The sequence below is a fragment of the Coregonus clupeaformis genome, unplaced genomic scaffold (genome assembly GCF_020615455.1).
Source record: "Coregonus clupeaformis isolate EN_2021a unplaced genomic scaffold, ASM2061545v1 scaf1571, whole genome shotgun sequence".
Lineage (NCBI taxonomy): Eukaryota > Metazoa > Chordata > Actinopteri > Salmoniformes > Salmonidae > Coregonus > Coregonus clupeaformis.
In genome coordinates, this window is record NW_025535025.1 from 1 (window position 1) to 17,774 (window position 17,774).

Below are 17,774 nucleotides of genomic sequence, written 5' to 3' on the forward strand. Positions count from 1 at the left end.
ACTGTTAGGCCTACTGCTGCTAGGTAGCTCTCTCTGCTCTCTCCCTCCCTCTGTCTGTCCTTGATTGCAGGAGTGAAGTCTGGTGTGCGGGGAGTCAGGGTTCCAGCTGCAGCTCATTCACCATAATCACCTCAGCCTTTAAGACCCGGTCAAACTTACCACTCATCGTCAGATCATAGTCAAGACGACCATGTTAGTCTCGCTGCCGACTCAACCTGTTTATTTTTGCTCTTTGTGTTTTGGCCTGTTCTATTTACTTTTTCTCCTGTGCCACAGATATTTGGAACCTGACTCCTGCCTCCGCTTCACTCCTGCCACCACCATCCTGCTCCTCCACTACCGGACCTCTCTTTTGGACTCACCACGGACACTAGGACTACGGTACCACACCTGCCCTGACCTGGATCTGTTACCTCCCTGTAACCTGGACTTGCTCTTCCCCATTATTGGAAACCTGGACTATTGAACATTTTAAATAAAACCTGTTAAACCTTCTCTGGCTTGGTGTACTTGTCTGCATTTGGGTTCTAATACTGGTAAATCATAACAGTATGATCTGACCATCATGAACCCAGCAGACAGTAGCTTGATACCACCCCGGGAGTGCACTCAAATTTGGACTGCCATAGCCAATCAGGGCATTTTACTTGGCCAACATGATACCCTGTTTAAGACAATTGCTGAGGACAGTCAGGTGCTGCTTAATCAGGTTCAATTACTCACCAATCAAGTGTCTGCCCTTACTACCCCTTCAGCCCAGATCAGAGAGCCCCTTGTTCCTGCTCCAGAGCGCTATGACGGGAACATGGGAACCTGTGGCGATTTTTTGACTCAATGCTCGTTAGTGTTTGTTAACAACAGCCCCTCACCTACGCCTCAGAAAGAGCCCAGGTATTGCCTACCTTATCAACTCTACTAGCGGTTCCGCTCGTGCCTGGGGATCCGCGGTCTGGGAGAGTCAGTCAGACATTTGCAACGCTTACGTTGCCTTCACCACTGAGATGAGGAAGGTTTTGACCACCCCGCACGAGGCAAGGAGGCTGCGAAACGGTTGTTTTCTCTTGGCAGGGGGCTCGCAGTGTGGCGGAGATGGCAGTGGAGTTTCGGACTTTAGTAGCAGTGAGTGGTTGGAATGACGAGGCATTACAAGGAGTGTTCATCAATGCTTTGTCTGAGACTTTAAAAGATGAATTGGTGTCATATGATGAATCGCCTACGCTGGATAATCTTATTTCACTCACCATCAGGTTGGATAATCGGATTCGGGAGCGCCGACGGGAGAGGAGTGTTAGTTCCAAGCAACCTGTCTGTCATCAACAAACTCCTCCCCGCATCTTCCCTACGGAGAAAGCCGTGTCTTCCCGTAGTCGATACGAGGAGCACTGAACCCGGGCCATGGAGGTGGGTCGTGCACGGTTGTCCTCAGAGGAGCGTGCACGTCGCATTCAGGCTCGGGTCTGCCTGTATTGTGGAGAAGCTGGTCATTTCGTTCCTTCCTGCCCAGTTCGTCCGGGAAAAGGGCCGGCTCATCATTAATGGGAGAAGTTTTTGGTGAGCCGAGCAGCGGATTCTTCCTCTTCTCCCCGCATTCTGCTCCAGGCATCCCTCCAGTGGCAGTTCCAGAATCTCTCTCTGTTAGTGCGCTGATTGACTCTGGGAGACGAAAGCCTTTTGGATAGAGAGTGGGCTCAACAAATGGATTTGGAGACTGTTCCTATGGACTGTCCGCTGCAGGCTAAGGGTCTGAATGGACAATTGTTGACCCATATTACCCATCAGACTGTTCCTGTTTGTCTTAGAGTGTCGGGAAATCATCAGGAGAACATTCAATTCCATATTATCGACTGCCCACAGACCCCTCTGGTCCGGTATCCCCTGGCTCATAAGACACAATCCACACATTGATTGGGTGACAGGTAGAATTGTTTCATGGAGCACATTTTGTCATGTGAATTGTTTATGTTCTGCTCTGACTCCTGCCAGTACTGTGCCTGACCTCCACTGGAGTCCATGGATCTTTCTAATGTTTCTGACGTGTATCATGACCTGGCATCCGCTTTCTGCAAACACAGAGCTACTTCTCTTCCTCCTCACCGGCCTTACGACTGTGCCATTGACCTCCAGCCAGGAGCCCCGCCCCAGCAGTCGCCTGTACAATCTCTCCCGGCCGGAGACGGAGGCTATGGAGAACTACATTCGGGACTCTTGGCGGCAGGTATTACGTTTCGCTCGTCACCTGTAGGAGCGGGATTCTTTTTTGTTGCTAAGAAGGATAAGACCCTCAGACCCTGTATTGATTACCGTGGACTTAACAACATCACCATTAAGAACAAGTATTCTCTGCCTTTGATTAATTCTGCCTTTCCCTCCTTCATGGTGCTACCATCTTTACGAAACTGGATCTACGAAATGCGTATCACCTGGTGCGCATTCGTAAAGGTGATGAATGGAAGACTGCCTTCAACACACCTTGGGACATTTTGAGTATCTGGTTATGCCTTTTTGGGTTGTCTAATGCCCTGCTGTTTTTCAGGCACTAGTCAATGATGTCCTTCGGGACATGTTGAATCGGTTTGTTTTTGTCTATCTGGATGATATCTTGATTTTCTCAGAGTCCTCCCAGGAACATGAACTGCATGTGCGCCAGGTGTTGCAAAGGTTGTTGGAGAACAAACTGTTTTGTGAAGATGGAGAAATGTGAATTTCATGTGTCTGAGACCTCTTTTTTGGGTTACATCATCGCTCAGGGGGAGTTGCGGATGGACCCAGCTAAGATCTCTGCTGTCACGGACGGCCAGCCCCCTCTACCCGCAAAACAACTTCCAACGATTTCTGGGGTTTGCGAACTTCTATAGGAGGTTCATCAAGGACTACAGCCGCATTGCGGCGCCACTCACCGCTCTCACCTCCATCTCACGACCGTTCGCTTGGAATGAAGGGCTCGAATCAGCGTTCAAGAACTGAAACATCGCTTCGCTTCGGCTCCCATTCCTGATGCAGCGGACCCCGACCGCCAGTTTGTCGTGGAGGTGGATGCATCCGACACTGGGGTAGGTGCGGTGTTGTCACAGCGTTCTCCTGAAGATAACAAACTGCATCCCTGTGCTTTCTTCTCAAGGAAACTTTCTCAGGCAGAGAGGAATTACGATGTTGGCAATCGTGGAACTGCTCGCCGTTAAGCTGGCTCTGAGGAGGGCGACATTGGTTGGAGGGGGGCGGAACAACCCTTCATCGTTTGGACGGATCATAAGAATCTGGCTTACCTCCAGTCAGCGGCAGCTCAACCCCCGTCAAGCCAGGTGGGCACTATTTTTGGGAGATTCAATTTTTCTCTGTCTTACCGTCCTGGGTCACGCAACGTCAAGCCTGACGCCCTGTCCCGTGTTCATTCGGCTGTTGATACTGGTAGTAACCCTGAACCCATTTTGCCTCCTACCTGCAGTATTGGTCGTCGTCACATGTGACATCGGGGGGATTGTTAGACAGGCTCTCAACATCATCAAGCTGACCCTGGGAGGGGTCCTCTAACGGATGTTTGTCCCTGAGTCTGCTCGCTCCCAGGTACTTCAGTGGGCTCACTCGTCTCCCCTTCACCTGTCACCCTGGAGTTTCGGGACCCTTGACTTTGTTGCGACGGAAGTTCTGGTGGGCCACGATGGAGGCGGACACTCGAGCCTTCATTGCTGCTTGTACGGTATGTGCACGAAGTAAGAACTCCACCCAGGCCAGCGCTGGTCATCTACGACCTCTACCTATACCCAGCCGGCCTGGTCGCATATCGCTATGGATTTTGTCACTGGACTTCCCCCTCGTCTGGAAAGACTGTAATTCTTACGGTGATTGATCGTTTTTCTAAGTTCGCTCATTTTTTGGCCCTACCTAAACTGCCCACTGCCAGAGAGACGGCTGATATTTTGGTTGAACATGTGTTCCGCTCTCATGGTCTACCCACGGATATTGTCTCTGACAGGGGTCCCCAGTTTGTCTCCCAGGTGTGGAAAGCTTCTGTAAAGCTTTGGGCATTACATCCAGCCTGTCCTCTGGATATCACCCCAGACCAACGGGCAAGCCGAGAGAGCGAACCAGGAGATGGAGACCGCTCTTCGCTGTGTCACAGGGTCTAACCCCTGGGTCATGGAGCTCCATGCTCCCCCTGGGTGGAATATGCTCATAACACCTTGACTAACGCTTCCTCTGGTTTGTCTCCTTTTCTGTGTGCTCTGGGTTATCAACCTCCCTGTTCCCTTCTCAAGAGAGGGGAACTGGCGGTTACCTCGGTGCAGTCCCACATGCGCCGCTGCTTCAAGGTCTGGAGGAAGGCCAGGGTAGCTCTGTCCCGAGCTTCGGCGTACATGCAGAGGCAAGCCACCGTCACCGGTCCCAGGCTCCGGTTACCTCTCCTGGTCAAGAGGTATGGCTGAAGTCACGGGACCTTCCATTGAAGGTGGAGTCTAAGAAGATGGCGCCTGTTTTATAGGACCGTTCAAGATACTGTCTATTGTTAACCCCTGCGCGGTTAAGCTACAGCTTCCTGCCTCTCTACGGGTTCATTCCACCTTTCACTGTTTCCCAGATTAAGCCTGTGTCGGTTAGCCCTCTGTGCCCGCCCTCTCGTCCCCTCCTCCGCCCAGGATCGTGGGTGGGGTCCGGTCTACACTGTCCGGCGACTTCTGGATGTTCGCCGCCGGGTCGTGGTTTCCAGTACCTGGTGGATTGGGAGGGTTATGGTCCTGAGGAACGTTTCCTGGGTGCCCAGGAGCTTCATTGTGGATCCTGATCTGGTCCGAGAGTTTCATAGGTTACATCCCCGATAAACCCCGCCGCCAAGCCAGGTGGCGTCCGTAGAGGGGGTACTGTTAGGCCTACTGCTGCTAGGTAGCTCTCTCTCTGCTCTCTCCCTCCCTCTGTCTGTCCTTGATTGCAGGAGTGAAGTCTGGTGTGCGGGAGTCAGGGTTCCAGCTGCAGCTCATTCACCATAATCACCTCAGCCTTTAAGACCCGGTCAAACTTACCACTCATCGTCAGATCATAGTCAAGACGACCATGTTAGTCTCGCTGCCGACTCAACCTGTTTATTTTTGCTCTTTGTGTTTTGCCTGTTCTATACTTTTTCTCCTGTGCCACAGATATTTGGAACCTGACTCCTGCCTCCGCTTCACTCCTGCCACCACCATCCTGCTCTCCACTACCGGACCTCTCTTCTGGACTCACCACGGACACTCAGGACATTACGGTACCACACCTGCCCTGACCTGGATCTGTTACCCTCCCTGTAACCTGGACTTGCTCTTCCCCTATTATTGGAAACCTGGACTATTGAACATTTTAAATAAACCTGTTAAACCTTCTCTGGCTTGGTGTACTTGTCTGCATTTGGGTTCTAATACTGGTAAATCATAACACCAACTCCATATGGGGAAGCGTTGCACGCCAGTTGATTTGGCAAGGACGGGTCGAAGTGAGTCAACACCTTATCAATCAACGCTGGCTTCGCTTTCTTGAAAGTAGTGTCACACTCCTTTGTCCATGACCAGGGTTTGATCTCTCTCATTAGCTCATGCAAAGGCTTCAGATTCGGGATGAACTTGCTGTTGCACTTCTCGCAAACATTTAAGCATTACCCTACAAGTCGATTTAGAGTTTTTTACATTTGAGTCACGTAGCATGACGCTCCTATCCAGAGCGACTTACAGAAGCAATTAGGGTTAAGTGCCTTTGCTCAAGGGCACGTCGACAGATTTTTCAGTTAGTCGGCTCGGTTACTGGTCCAAGGCTCTAAACCACTAGGCTACCTGCACCCTACCTGCCCTCCCTTTTAAAGGTTCAGCAGATGCTCGTCGTCATCCTTTCCTGTGACGATGCTGTCATCAAGGTAACAATGTGACCTTGGGTGGTCGCCAAGACCTGATCCATGGCCATCTGGAACAAGGCAGGTGCCAATGTGATTCCAAAACGGCAAGTGGCGGTATCTGTAAAGTTCCATGTGGGTAGTGATGGTGAGGTACTTTTGTGACTCTTCATCTACATGCATATTCATGAAGGCTTTGTTGAGATCAATTTTGCTGAATTTCTTTCCACCAGCCGACCCCTGCGCATAGTTATTCGATAATCGGAGGAAGCGGGTATTGTTCCACTGTCAGTACAAGATTAATGGTCACCATAATCTCCACACAGGTGAACGGAGCAATCACGCTTTGATCACAGGGGAGTGTGACAACTCGCTGTGTGGAACCGGCCCTAGGACTCCAATACTGACCAGCCATTGTATGTCAGAATCCACCTTCTGCTTGAGGGGGTATGGAACTTTTCTAGCCTTCATGAACTTTGGCTCGAGAGTCTGGCTTGAGCTGTAGCTTCACCAAAATCCTGTTCATATTTCCCAGTTCATCCTTAAAAACAGCTGCATGTCGAGTCAGCACAGTTGACAACCCTGTTCCTTCAACTGACATCGCATTCACCTTCGTCCAGTCCAGACAAATCTTTTCAAACCATGGCAGGCTCATCAGCACTTTGACCACGTAGATGGGTAGTTTGGCTTTTTATCTGTTTAGTTCCACCAGGACCTCTGCCTTTCTGTCATGGGGAAAGTCTCTCCTGTATAGGTCTTGTGGCGTACAGCAGGTCAGCCACCAGGGGGAGACCCTGGTAACAGATGGAGTATACATCACGAGGCGGTGGCTCCATCTGCTGGACATGCTAGGTCTCAACAGGCTCTCCGGACAGGACTAATTGGGGCTGATTGGGAGCTGGTGTGTAATTAAGGGCGGATTGCACACCAGCTGTGCAAGGCCCATAAAGCTGCCAGAAGGGCAGCACATGGGAGAGGACTGGGAGAAGTAAGGTAACTTCCGTGTAGTTGGAAACTGTATCCTGGAGAGGGTATCATGGGGGAGACCTATCTTTTTCTTTTGATTATTTTATTAATAAACACCCTTGATGCCACACACGTACTGTGCGGAAGTAGGCATCCAGCCAGGACGGGTTGTGCCAGCTCTCCACTCCAGACCTCCAGTCCGCCTCCACAGTCCGGCCCGGCCCGTGCCTGCTCCCCGCACCAAGCAAGTGGTGCGTGTCGCCAGCCCGGTACGCCCCATACCTGCTCCCCGCACCAAGCCAGTGGTGCGTGTTCCCAGTCCGGCCCGACCTGTTCCTGCTCCTCGCACCAAGCCAGTGGTGCATGTCGCCAGTCCGGCCCGGCCCGTTCCTGCTCCCCGCACCAAGCCAGTGGTGCGTGTTCCCAGTCCGGCCTGACCTGTTCCTGCTCCTCGCACCAAGCCAGTGGTGCGTGTCGCCAGCCCGGTACGCCCCGTACCTGCTCCCCGCACCAAGCAAGTGGTGCGTGTCGCCAGCCCGGTATGACCCGTACCTGCTCCCCGCACCAAGCCAGTGGTGCGTGTCGCCAGTCCGGCCCAGCCCGTTCCTGCTCCCCGCACCAAGCCAGTGGTGTGTGTTCCCAGTCCGGCCCGACCTGTTCCTGCTCCTCGCACCAAGCCAGTGGTGCGTGTCGCCAGTCCGGCCCGGCCCATTCCTGCTCCTTGCACTAGGCCAGTGGTGCGTGTTCCCAGTCCGGCCCGGCCTGTTCCTGCTCTCGCACTAGCCAGTGGTGCGTGTCGCCAGTCGGCCCGGCCTGTTCCTGATCCTCGCACAAAGCCAGTGGTGCGTGTTCCAGTCCGGCCCGGCCCCATCCTGCTCTCGCACCAAGCCAGTGGTGCGTGTCGCCAGTCCGGCCCGGCCTGTTCTGATCCTCGCACTCAAGCCAGTGGTGCGTGTTCCCAGTCCGCCCGGCCTGTTCCTGCTACTCGCACCTAGCCTGTGGTGCGTGTCGCCAGTCCGGCCCGGCTTGTTCCTGCTCAGGGAAAGGACCATGGGCGAAGGTAGATTCCCAGGCAGGAGAGGAGCAACGGCAAACATGGAGGGCGCCGGTCGAGGAGGAAGCCCGAGAAGCAGCCCCAAGAACATTTTTTGGGGGGGCACACAGGGTGGTTGGTGGAGCCTAGGTTCAGAGCAGAGCCAACTCCCCGTACTCACGCTAGGAAGCGTGTGACTGGGCAGGCTCCGTGTTATAAGGAGCTACGTACTGTGTCGCCAGTGCGCCGGCACAGTCCTGTATGTCCTGTGCTAGCACCACGCACGTGCCGTGCGAAAATGGGCATCCAGCCAGGACGGGGTGTGCCGGCTCAACGGTCCTGGTCTCCAGTACGCCTCCTCGGCCCCGCATATCCTGCGCCATTTCTACGTACTGTATCGCCAGTGCGCGTGCACAGCCCAGTCCGTCCTGTGCTAATGCCACACACGTACTGTGCGGAAGTAGGCATCCAGCCAGGACGGGTTGTGCCAGCTCTCCGCTCCAGACCTCCAGTCCGCCTCCACAGTCTGGCCCGGCCCGGCCCGTGCCTGCTCCCCGCACCAAGCAAGTGGTGCGTATCGCCAGCCCGGTACGCCCCATACCTGCTCCCCGCACCAAGCCAGTGGTGCGTGTCGCCATCCCGGTACGACCCGTACCTGCTCCCCGCACCAAGCCAGTGGTGCGTGTTCCCAGTCCGGCCCGGCCTGTTCCTACTCCTAGCACCAAGCCAGTGGTGCGTGTTCCCAGTCCGGCCCGGCCTGTTCCTGCTCCTCACACCAAGCCAGTGGTGAGTGTCTCCAGTCCGGCCCGGCCTGTTCCTACTCCTCGCACCAAGCCAGTGGTGCGTGTTCCCAGTCCGGCCCGGCCTGTTCCTGCTCCTCGCACCTAGCCAGTGGTGCGTCGCCAGTCCGGCCCGGCCCGTTCCTGCTCCTCGCACAAGGCCAGTGGTGCGTGTTGCCAGTCCGGCCCGACCTGTTCCTGCTCCTCGCACCAAGCCAGTGGTGCGTTTTCCCAGTCCGACCCGGCCCGTTCCTGCTCCCCGCACCAAGCCAGTGGTGCGTGTTCCCAGTCCGGCCCGACCTGTTTCTGCTCCTCGCGCCAAGCCAGTGGTGCGTCGCCACCCGGTACGCCCCGAGCCTGCTCCCGCACCAAGCCAGTGGTGCGTGTTCCCAGCCCAGTACGCCGCCTGCTCCCGCACCAAGCCAGTGGTGCGTGTTCCCAGCCCGGTACGACCCGTACCTGCTCCCCGCACCAAGCCAGTGGCCTAGTGCAAGGAGCAGGAATGGGCCGGGCCGGACTGGCGACACGCACCACTGGCTTGGTGCGAGGAGCAGGAACAGGTCGGGCCGGACTGGGAACACACACCACTGGCTTGGTGCGGGGAGCAGGAACAGGGCGGGCCGGGCTGGCGACGCGCACCACTGGCTTGGTGCGGGGAGCAGGACTGGGTTCCTTGATTACCCCCCGCTCCTTCTGCTGCCTAACCAGCTCCTCTCGCTGTGCCTCTACACCTTCCTTCTGCTCCCTCTGAACCAATATCCCCCGTAATCTGGTGGCCTCCTCTCCTAACCAGCAGATCCGCCCTGTCGCGGCCTCCTGCTGCCTCGTCGTCCACACCGTGTGCCCCCCCACCAAAAAATGTATTGGGGTTGCCTCTCCACCTTGATCAGGGCCTCCATCTTTCTTGCCAGATCCTCTCTTATCTCCTGCCAAGTCCATCCTCTCTGCTCCTCCTCGGCACACTGCTTGGTCCAGGTCTGGTGGGATCTTCTGTCACGCTCGTTTTTTGACGGGTCAGACCAAGGCGCAGCGTGATATGCGTACATGTTTATTTTAACTTAATAAACAACACGACAAAACAACAAACTAAACGAAACGTGAAGTCCAAGGTAGAACACAAAACATACCTTAAACGGAACAAGATACCACAACCCACTAGTGCCAAAAGGCTGCCTAAGTATGGTCCCCAATCAGAGACAACGAGCTACAGCTGCCTCTGATTGGGAACCACACCGGCCAACATAGATCTACACATAATAGACCTACAACATAGAATATAGATAACAAAGAATATACACACCCTGACTCAACATATCAGAGTCCCCTGAGTCAGGGCGTGACAACTTCAGGAAGTCCCTCTAACAACTGACTTTCATAATGCTTATGGCTGCAGAAACACACATAAATACTTAAGTTTCAAAAAACCCACCATAGTCTTTTTTATTTATTTACAATGACACACATTTTAATGCCAAAGACACACCAAAATGGCTTTCCAATAGATGTTGAGAGTTCCTGAATGGTCCAGTTAAGTCCTGACTTAAATCTGCTTGAAAATAAGAGACCAGGTTTAAATATTGCTGTCCATCAATGATTCTAAACCAAATTCACTGAGTGTAGAAAATTCCCCACCCATTTCCTGACTGACATGTCGACCAGTCACCCCCATTTCCATGTTCCTGCAGGAGTGGGACTTCTTCTTCTTCTTCTTCTTCTTCTTCTTCTTCTTCTTCTTCTTCTTCTTCTTCTTCTTCTTCTTCTGTGGTTTTTAAATGGTGGTTGGCAACCAAAAGGTGCATTACCACCACCAACTGGACGGGGTTGAAAAAAACAAAGTAAAAAGAAAATCCATTCGTGATGGGGAAAACTAACTTAATCCACACAACTAAAAAATAGTACATTGACAAAACAAAAACAAAAACTCCCACAAAACTCCCACTTCTTCCTTCATTCAAATCTCCATATCTCCCTTCTCATGCTCTGGGGTCTGAGAGGGTGGTATGGTACGTGACAATACTCCATACAACTCCTCTGCCGAGAAGTCCTTCAGTCCTCTGCCGCATACACAATGATGTCTATTTTCCTGGACTTCCTCTCCACTTTGGCAGTACCATTAACCACCATAGCTATAAATGCCACAAAGTCCACCTTCTTGACATGTAACATTTCTGGATCCTTCTGGTGAGAGGCAACCCCTGCCGCCTGCAGAGAAGCCCTATCCACCACCATTTACATTTTACATTTTAGTCATTTAGCAGACACTCTTATCCAGAGCGACTTACAGTTAGTGAGTGCATACATTTTTCATACTTCACACTATGAACTCTTCAGGACCATTCAATCCCTCAACCCTTCTCACTGCTGCTGCATATGAGATGCTCTGACTGGTCCTGACTCTAGCCACCTCTTTCACCTTCACCCTCGTCGGGCACTCCAAAGCCGTTGCTTCATGGTTCCCACCACAATTTCAACACTCCACATTCTCCTCACTTCTACAACACATTAAATGATTGACTCCACAACACGGACAGCTCGGCTTTTTCCTTCTGCAAACACTTTACACATGTCCAAACGCTTTACAGTTATCACACTGCATCGGTCTTTGGAGAAACCCGCTAACACGGTAATTCACATAAACCAACTTCACCTGGGTAGGTAAAGACAAAAGTACAGACAGATTCTTCACTTTCTTTCTGTTCACCACACGATTAATCCGTCGAGCATCAGTCACTCCCGGGATACTTTTCATTTCTTCAACATCGACTTCCCACAACACGCCAGATATTACCCCCTTAAGAGGTGCCCTGCTCCATTGAGCCCTGCATGACACATCAACCTTCTTGAATCGGGTGAGACACAACACACTCTTCTTCTGTTCCTCAGAAGTATAATGAACAAAAATATAAATGCAACACGTAAAGTGTTGGTCCCCATGTTTCATGAGCTGAAATAAAAGATCCCAGAAATGTTCCACTGGAGAGCTCTTCTTTGTCTACACCTATTCAGCATTGTTCACACCCTCTTAAGCCTTAGCTGCACCTGTCTCTTTAAGGATTCACATGTGAGGCCACAAGCAAACAGAGAGAGTAAGGTAGTTTAGTAAACAACCAAAGATTTCAAGACTACAAGTTATTTTAAGTAGCAGCCTACAATAAGGAAAAACTCCAGATAAAAATAAGCTTTATCTAGTCCTTGGCCTATATCCTAATCTGACTTTGAAAGTGTCCAGAAAAAAATATTGTATAAATATTGAATAATTATTAGATGATGCTTAAATTGATGTGAAAGAAATGTTATAACCACCCCCTAGCCACATCTAGCTAAGTGGATGGGTTACTATTGTCTAGACATGCACACATTTTTATGAAATACAATAGATGGCAGTAATCACATCCAGACACACCTGGCTAACTTGATGGGTCACGTAATAATTCTCTTGCGAAGTGGAGTCTTTTGTTTAGACACTAGCTAGCTAGATAAACAATTAACAATAACCCCAACCCATAGTTACAGTACAAATGGATTGTCATAGTTAGCCACCATGCATTAATTGCTGGAGTATGAATCTGCAGGTAGCTAAAGCTAACCAACTAGGTTCAATGTTAGCTAGCTAACTAACATTAGGCTATAACTAGCAATGCAAATGGCTTTCTGAGATACAAATAATATTACTGCACAGATCATACACGTAATGTTACCTAGCGAGCTAATGTTCTCTATTTATCTAACAGTATGCTTTAACTTGCAATAAAAATTACTTTTTTACAAAATTAGTAATGTATAATATCTGAAAAAGTGGCTAAACTCTTACCCTTATACCTGGATGAACGTATCACGGCAGCATGTCTTTTCCGTTTGTTTTGTAGCTAGCTACAGCTTGTATGGCCCGTTGTTGTGTCAACTGAGCTACAGTCCCCTGTAGCTCAGTTGGTAGAGCATGGCGCTTACAACGCCAGGGTTGTGGGTTCGTTTCCCACGGGGGGCCAGTATGAAAATGTATGCACTCACTAACTGTAAGTCGCTCTGGATAAGAGCGTCTGCTAAATGACTAAAATGTAAATGTAAATCACTCCGGTTCACGCTGACCATGTGCAGAAAGTAGTCCATCAAAAAGTTTTCCCACAAATCTTTGTCGATAGCGCCTGCTAAATTCTGGGCAGCAATGTTGTTGAGAGCAGTAGCAACACTTTTGCAGTTCTCCATGGCTGACATTATATATTTAAAAAAAGCTGCGGTAGCAAGGATGATCTACTAATACTGAGCAGCTCATGTTATAGACAGAAACGTGCTACTGTACATGGCAGACCAATCCGAACTCATATCTCGACATGTCCAGCCCATCCATTATCTCAACCGATCATGACTAGAGGTAAGGTTCCTATCTTTTTCCATGGCTAAACCAACTAGGCTTGTAATTTTTTATTTTTTTATTTACAGATGGCACAAAAGTTTGTTATTAAGGCACATGAAAGTTCACATGTTCCAGAAGGCATTTCTGCCAAAAAACACATTTTGAAGTGGTGATGTGTGACATACGCCTAGCTTCTTGAAACGGGTCACATATACCAGTAGGAGTCACTGTTCAGGCAGAAATCCTTGGACTGTGGCTTCACATTCTATTTCAATATACCTCTTTATTTAGGTTGATTGCATGACGTTTAAACAATGATGTTGATTCAAACATACCATTTTACTATCAACATTGAAACAAAGTCAAATAACATATGTTTATCAAATATAAAATTTAAGAGAATTTCAACCACCCAATTTAACGGAATATGTTTACAAATATTTTTTACGTTTCTACCTGGAATTTAATGCAATTTCAACATATACAGTGGGGAGAACAAGTATTTGATACACTGCCGATTTTGCAGGTTTTCCTACTTACAAAGCATGTAGAGGTCTGTAATTGTTATCATAGGTACACTTCAACTGTGAGAGATGGAATCTATAACAAAAATCCGAAAATCACATTGTATGATTTTTAAGTAATTAATTTGCATTTTATTGCATGACAGAAGTATTTGATACATCAGAAAATCAGAACTTAATATTTGGTACAGAAACCTTTGTTTGCAATCACAGAGATCATACGTTTCCTGTAGGTCTTGACCAGGTTTGCACACACTGCAGCAGGGATTTTGTCCCACTCCTCCATACAGACCTTCTCCAGATCCTTCAGGTTTCGGGGCTGTCGCTGGGCAATGCGGACTTTCAGCTCCCTCCAAAGATTTTCTATTGGGTTCAGGTCTGGAGACTGGCTAGGCCACTCCAGGACCTTGAGATGCTTCTTACGGAGCCACTCCTTAGTTGCCCTGGCTGTGTGTTTCGGGTCGTTGTCATGCTGGAAGACCCAGCTACGACCCATCTTCAATGCTCTTACTGAGGGAAGGAGGTTGTTGGCCAAGATCTCGCGATACATGGCCCCATCCATCCTCCCCTCAATACGGTGCAGTCGTCCTGTCCCCTTTGCAGAAAAGCATCCCCAAAGAATGATGTTTCCACCGCCCTGCTTCACGGTTGGGATGGTGTTCTTGGGGTTGTACTCATCCTTCTTCTTCCTCCAAACACGGCGAGTGGAGTTTAGACCAAAAAGCTATATTTTTGTCTCATCAGACCACATGACCTTCTCCCATTCCTCCTCTGGATCATCCAGATGGTCATTGGCAAACTTCAGACGGGCCTGGACATGCGCTGGCTTGAGCAGGGGAACCTATGCGTGCGCTGCAGGATTTTAATCCATGACGGCGTAGTGTGTTACTAATGGTTTTCTTTGAGACTGTGGTCCCAGCCTCTTCAGGTCATTGACCAGGTCCTGCCGTGTAGTTCTGGGCTGATCCTCACCTTCCTCATGGTCATTGATGCCCCACGAGGTGAGATCTTGCATGGAGCCCCAGACCGAGGGTGATTGACCGTCATCTTGAACTTCTTCCATTTTCTAATAATTGCGCCAACAGTTGTTGCCTTCTCACCAAGCTGCTTGCCTATTGTCCTGTAGCCCATCCCAGCCTTGTGCAGGTCTACAATTTTATCACTGATGTCATTACACAGCTCTCTGGTCTTGGCCATTGTGGAGAGGTTGGAGTCTGTTTGATTGAGTGTGTGGACAGGTGTCTTTTATACAGGTAACGAGTTCAAACAGGTGCCGTTAATACAGGTAATGAGTGAAGAACAGGAGGGCTTCTTAAAGAAAAACTAACATGTCTGTGAGAGCCGGAATTCTTACTGGTTGGTAGGTGATCAAATACTTATGTCATGCAATAAAATGCAAATTCATTATTTAAAAATCATACAATGTGATTTTCTGGATTTTTGTTTTAGATTCCGTCTCTCACAGTTGAAGTGTACCTATGATAAAAATTACAGACCTCTGCATGCTTTGTAAGTAGGAAAACCTGCAAAATCGGCAGTGTATCAAATACTTGTTCTCCCCACTGTACATAGTTCTGATGATTATGCTGAAATTAGATTGATGTAACAACCTGTTAGTAACAACCGCTGGTTGAAATTAGATGAAAACCGTACTGGTTGATATCTTTTTTCAAATCCACTGTATTTTCAACGTTGAATCCACGGCATAATACGTTGACAAACGACGTTAAAACAACGTTGATTCAACCAGTGTGTGCCCAGTGGGTAGCGACTGTGTCTAGAGTTTTAGTTTAGATAAGAGGAACTTTATTGCCCCCAAACTGAAATACCCTACAGTGCTTATTTTTATTGAATCAATGGGAATTAGTTATTATAACAGGTGCTGACAGACAAAGTGGCATTTACCTGGTTTGAGATGGGGAATACTTCTAGGCCACGTTTCCCTTCCTGGAGAGCTCCTTTGCCAGTGGGTGGTGTGCCAAGGCGTACCCATAACCAATATGTTGGGTGTTGAACATTAGGGCATCCAGAATGTTTTCATACACTTCAGTGCACACCTGGTCTGCGCAATTATGAATGTTTGATGTATCTCATTATAGCCTAGTTTATCATTGTCTATATATTTTTCAGGACAAAGGGATATAAAGTTACAAGGTAAACATTCATGGGCCAAAGGCAAATATAAGTGACTGTGACTTTTCATCAGAATAGCGCACTGTGTTTTACACATTATGGATATGACAATTGCTAATTGTGATATCGACCCAAACTCAGTGGGTGTGAGTTTCTTGTCACTCAACTCCCCTAGGCCAGTGGACCTCTCCCTGCTGTCAATCACTCACTGTCCCTGGTCCTGGAGTTTGGGTCGATATGACAATTAGCAATTGTCATATCCATAATGACAGGTCCATACATAATCTTTCAAACATACACAAACCCCACCCCATCATGCTGTAATCAATCAAGAAGATAGCCAAGGAGAGACAAAGGTTTAGCCTGAACTCTGTTCAACCCTGGCGCCACTCTTTCCACTTTGTTTGAGGAGAGAGACAAAAGGCCACAGTCTGGTTTCAGTCTCTGATAAGGTAGGACAGCCATGGATTTAATAATAATAATAATAATAATAATAATAATAATAATAATAATGTATAATATGCCATTTAGCAGACGCTTTTATCCAAAGCGACTTACAGTCATGTGTGCATACATTTTTACGAATGGGTGGTCCCGGGGATCGAACCTACTACCCTGGCGTTACAAGCGCCATGCTCTACCAATTGAACTACAGAGGACCACCATTTAAGTAAGAGCGAGCAATTCGACCCTAGGTCAGTTTCCCACTTCACACACACACACACACACACACACACTGTGAAATGACCCAATTAAGTTCTTGCCTAGCAACAGAGAATTCTAACTATATGTTCGTGATCAACTCAGTTTTATCTCATAGTCCACTAAAAAACTCCCTCACATGAAGGAGGAGGTGTGATGGTGTGGGGGTGCTTTGCTGGTGACACTGTCAAATCAAATTTTATTTGTCACATACACGTGTTTAGCAGATGTTTTTGCGGGTGTAACAAAATGATTGTGCTTCTAGCTCCGACAGTGCAGTAATATCTAACAAGTAATATCTATCAATTTCGCAACATATATCCAATAAACACAAATCTAAGTAAGGAATGGAATTAAGAATATATACATATATGTGTATATAAGGTCCCACAGTTGACAGTGCATGTCAGACCAAAAACCAAGCCATGAGGTCGAAGGAATTGTCCGTAGAGCGCCGAGACAGGATTAGGTCGAGGCACAGATCTGGGGAAGGGTACCAAAACATTTCTGCAGCATTGAAGGTCCCCAAGAACACAGTGACCACCATCCGTCTTAAATGGAAGAAGTTTGGAACCACCAAGGCTCTTCCTAGAGCTGGCTGCTCGGCCAAACTGAGCAGTCTGGGGAGAAGGGCCTTGGTCAGGGAGGTGACCAAGAACCCGATGGTCACTCTGACAGAGCTCTAGAGTTTCTCTGTGGAGATGGGGAGAAACTTCCAGAAGGACAACCGTCTCTGCAGCACTCCACCAATCAAGCCTTTATGGTAGAGTGGCCAGACGGAAGCCACTCCTCAGTAAAAGGCACATGACACCTAAAGGACACTCGGACCATGAAAACAAGATTCTCTGGTCTGATGAAACCAAGATTGAACTCTTTGGCCTGAATGCCAAGCGTTACGTCTGGAGGAAACCTGGCACCATCCCTACGGTGAAGCATGGTGGTGGCAGCATCATGCTGTGGGGACGTTTTTCAGCGGCAGGGACTAGGAGACTAGTCAGGATCGAGGCAAAGATAAAAACATTATTAATCAACTTTTTTAAAAAACATTTAAAAACAGTGACTGAAGCTATCTAAATAAGTTAATGCTCTGTTTGTATCATAAGGAGTGACTCCTGGCAAAAATGTCTAAAAACCTGTTTTCACTTTGTCATTATGGGTTATTGTGTGTAGATTGATGAGGGAAAAAATGTAATTTAATCCATTTTAGAATAAGGCTGTAACGTAATTTTTTTGGGGAAAAAGTCAAGGGGTCTGAATACTTTCCGAATGCACTGTATGAATTGGAATTATGGTTCTTTGTTTAGCTAGCTAGCTACATGTCTAAATGAAAGACTTTTGCAAGAGAATGATTACATGAAGCATCAAGTTAGCCAGGTGTGTCTGGGGGTGATGACGGCCATCTATTGTATTTCATGAACATGTGTACATGACTAGACAA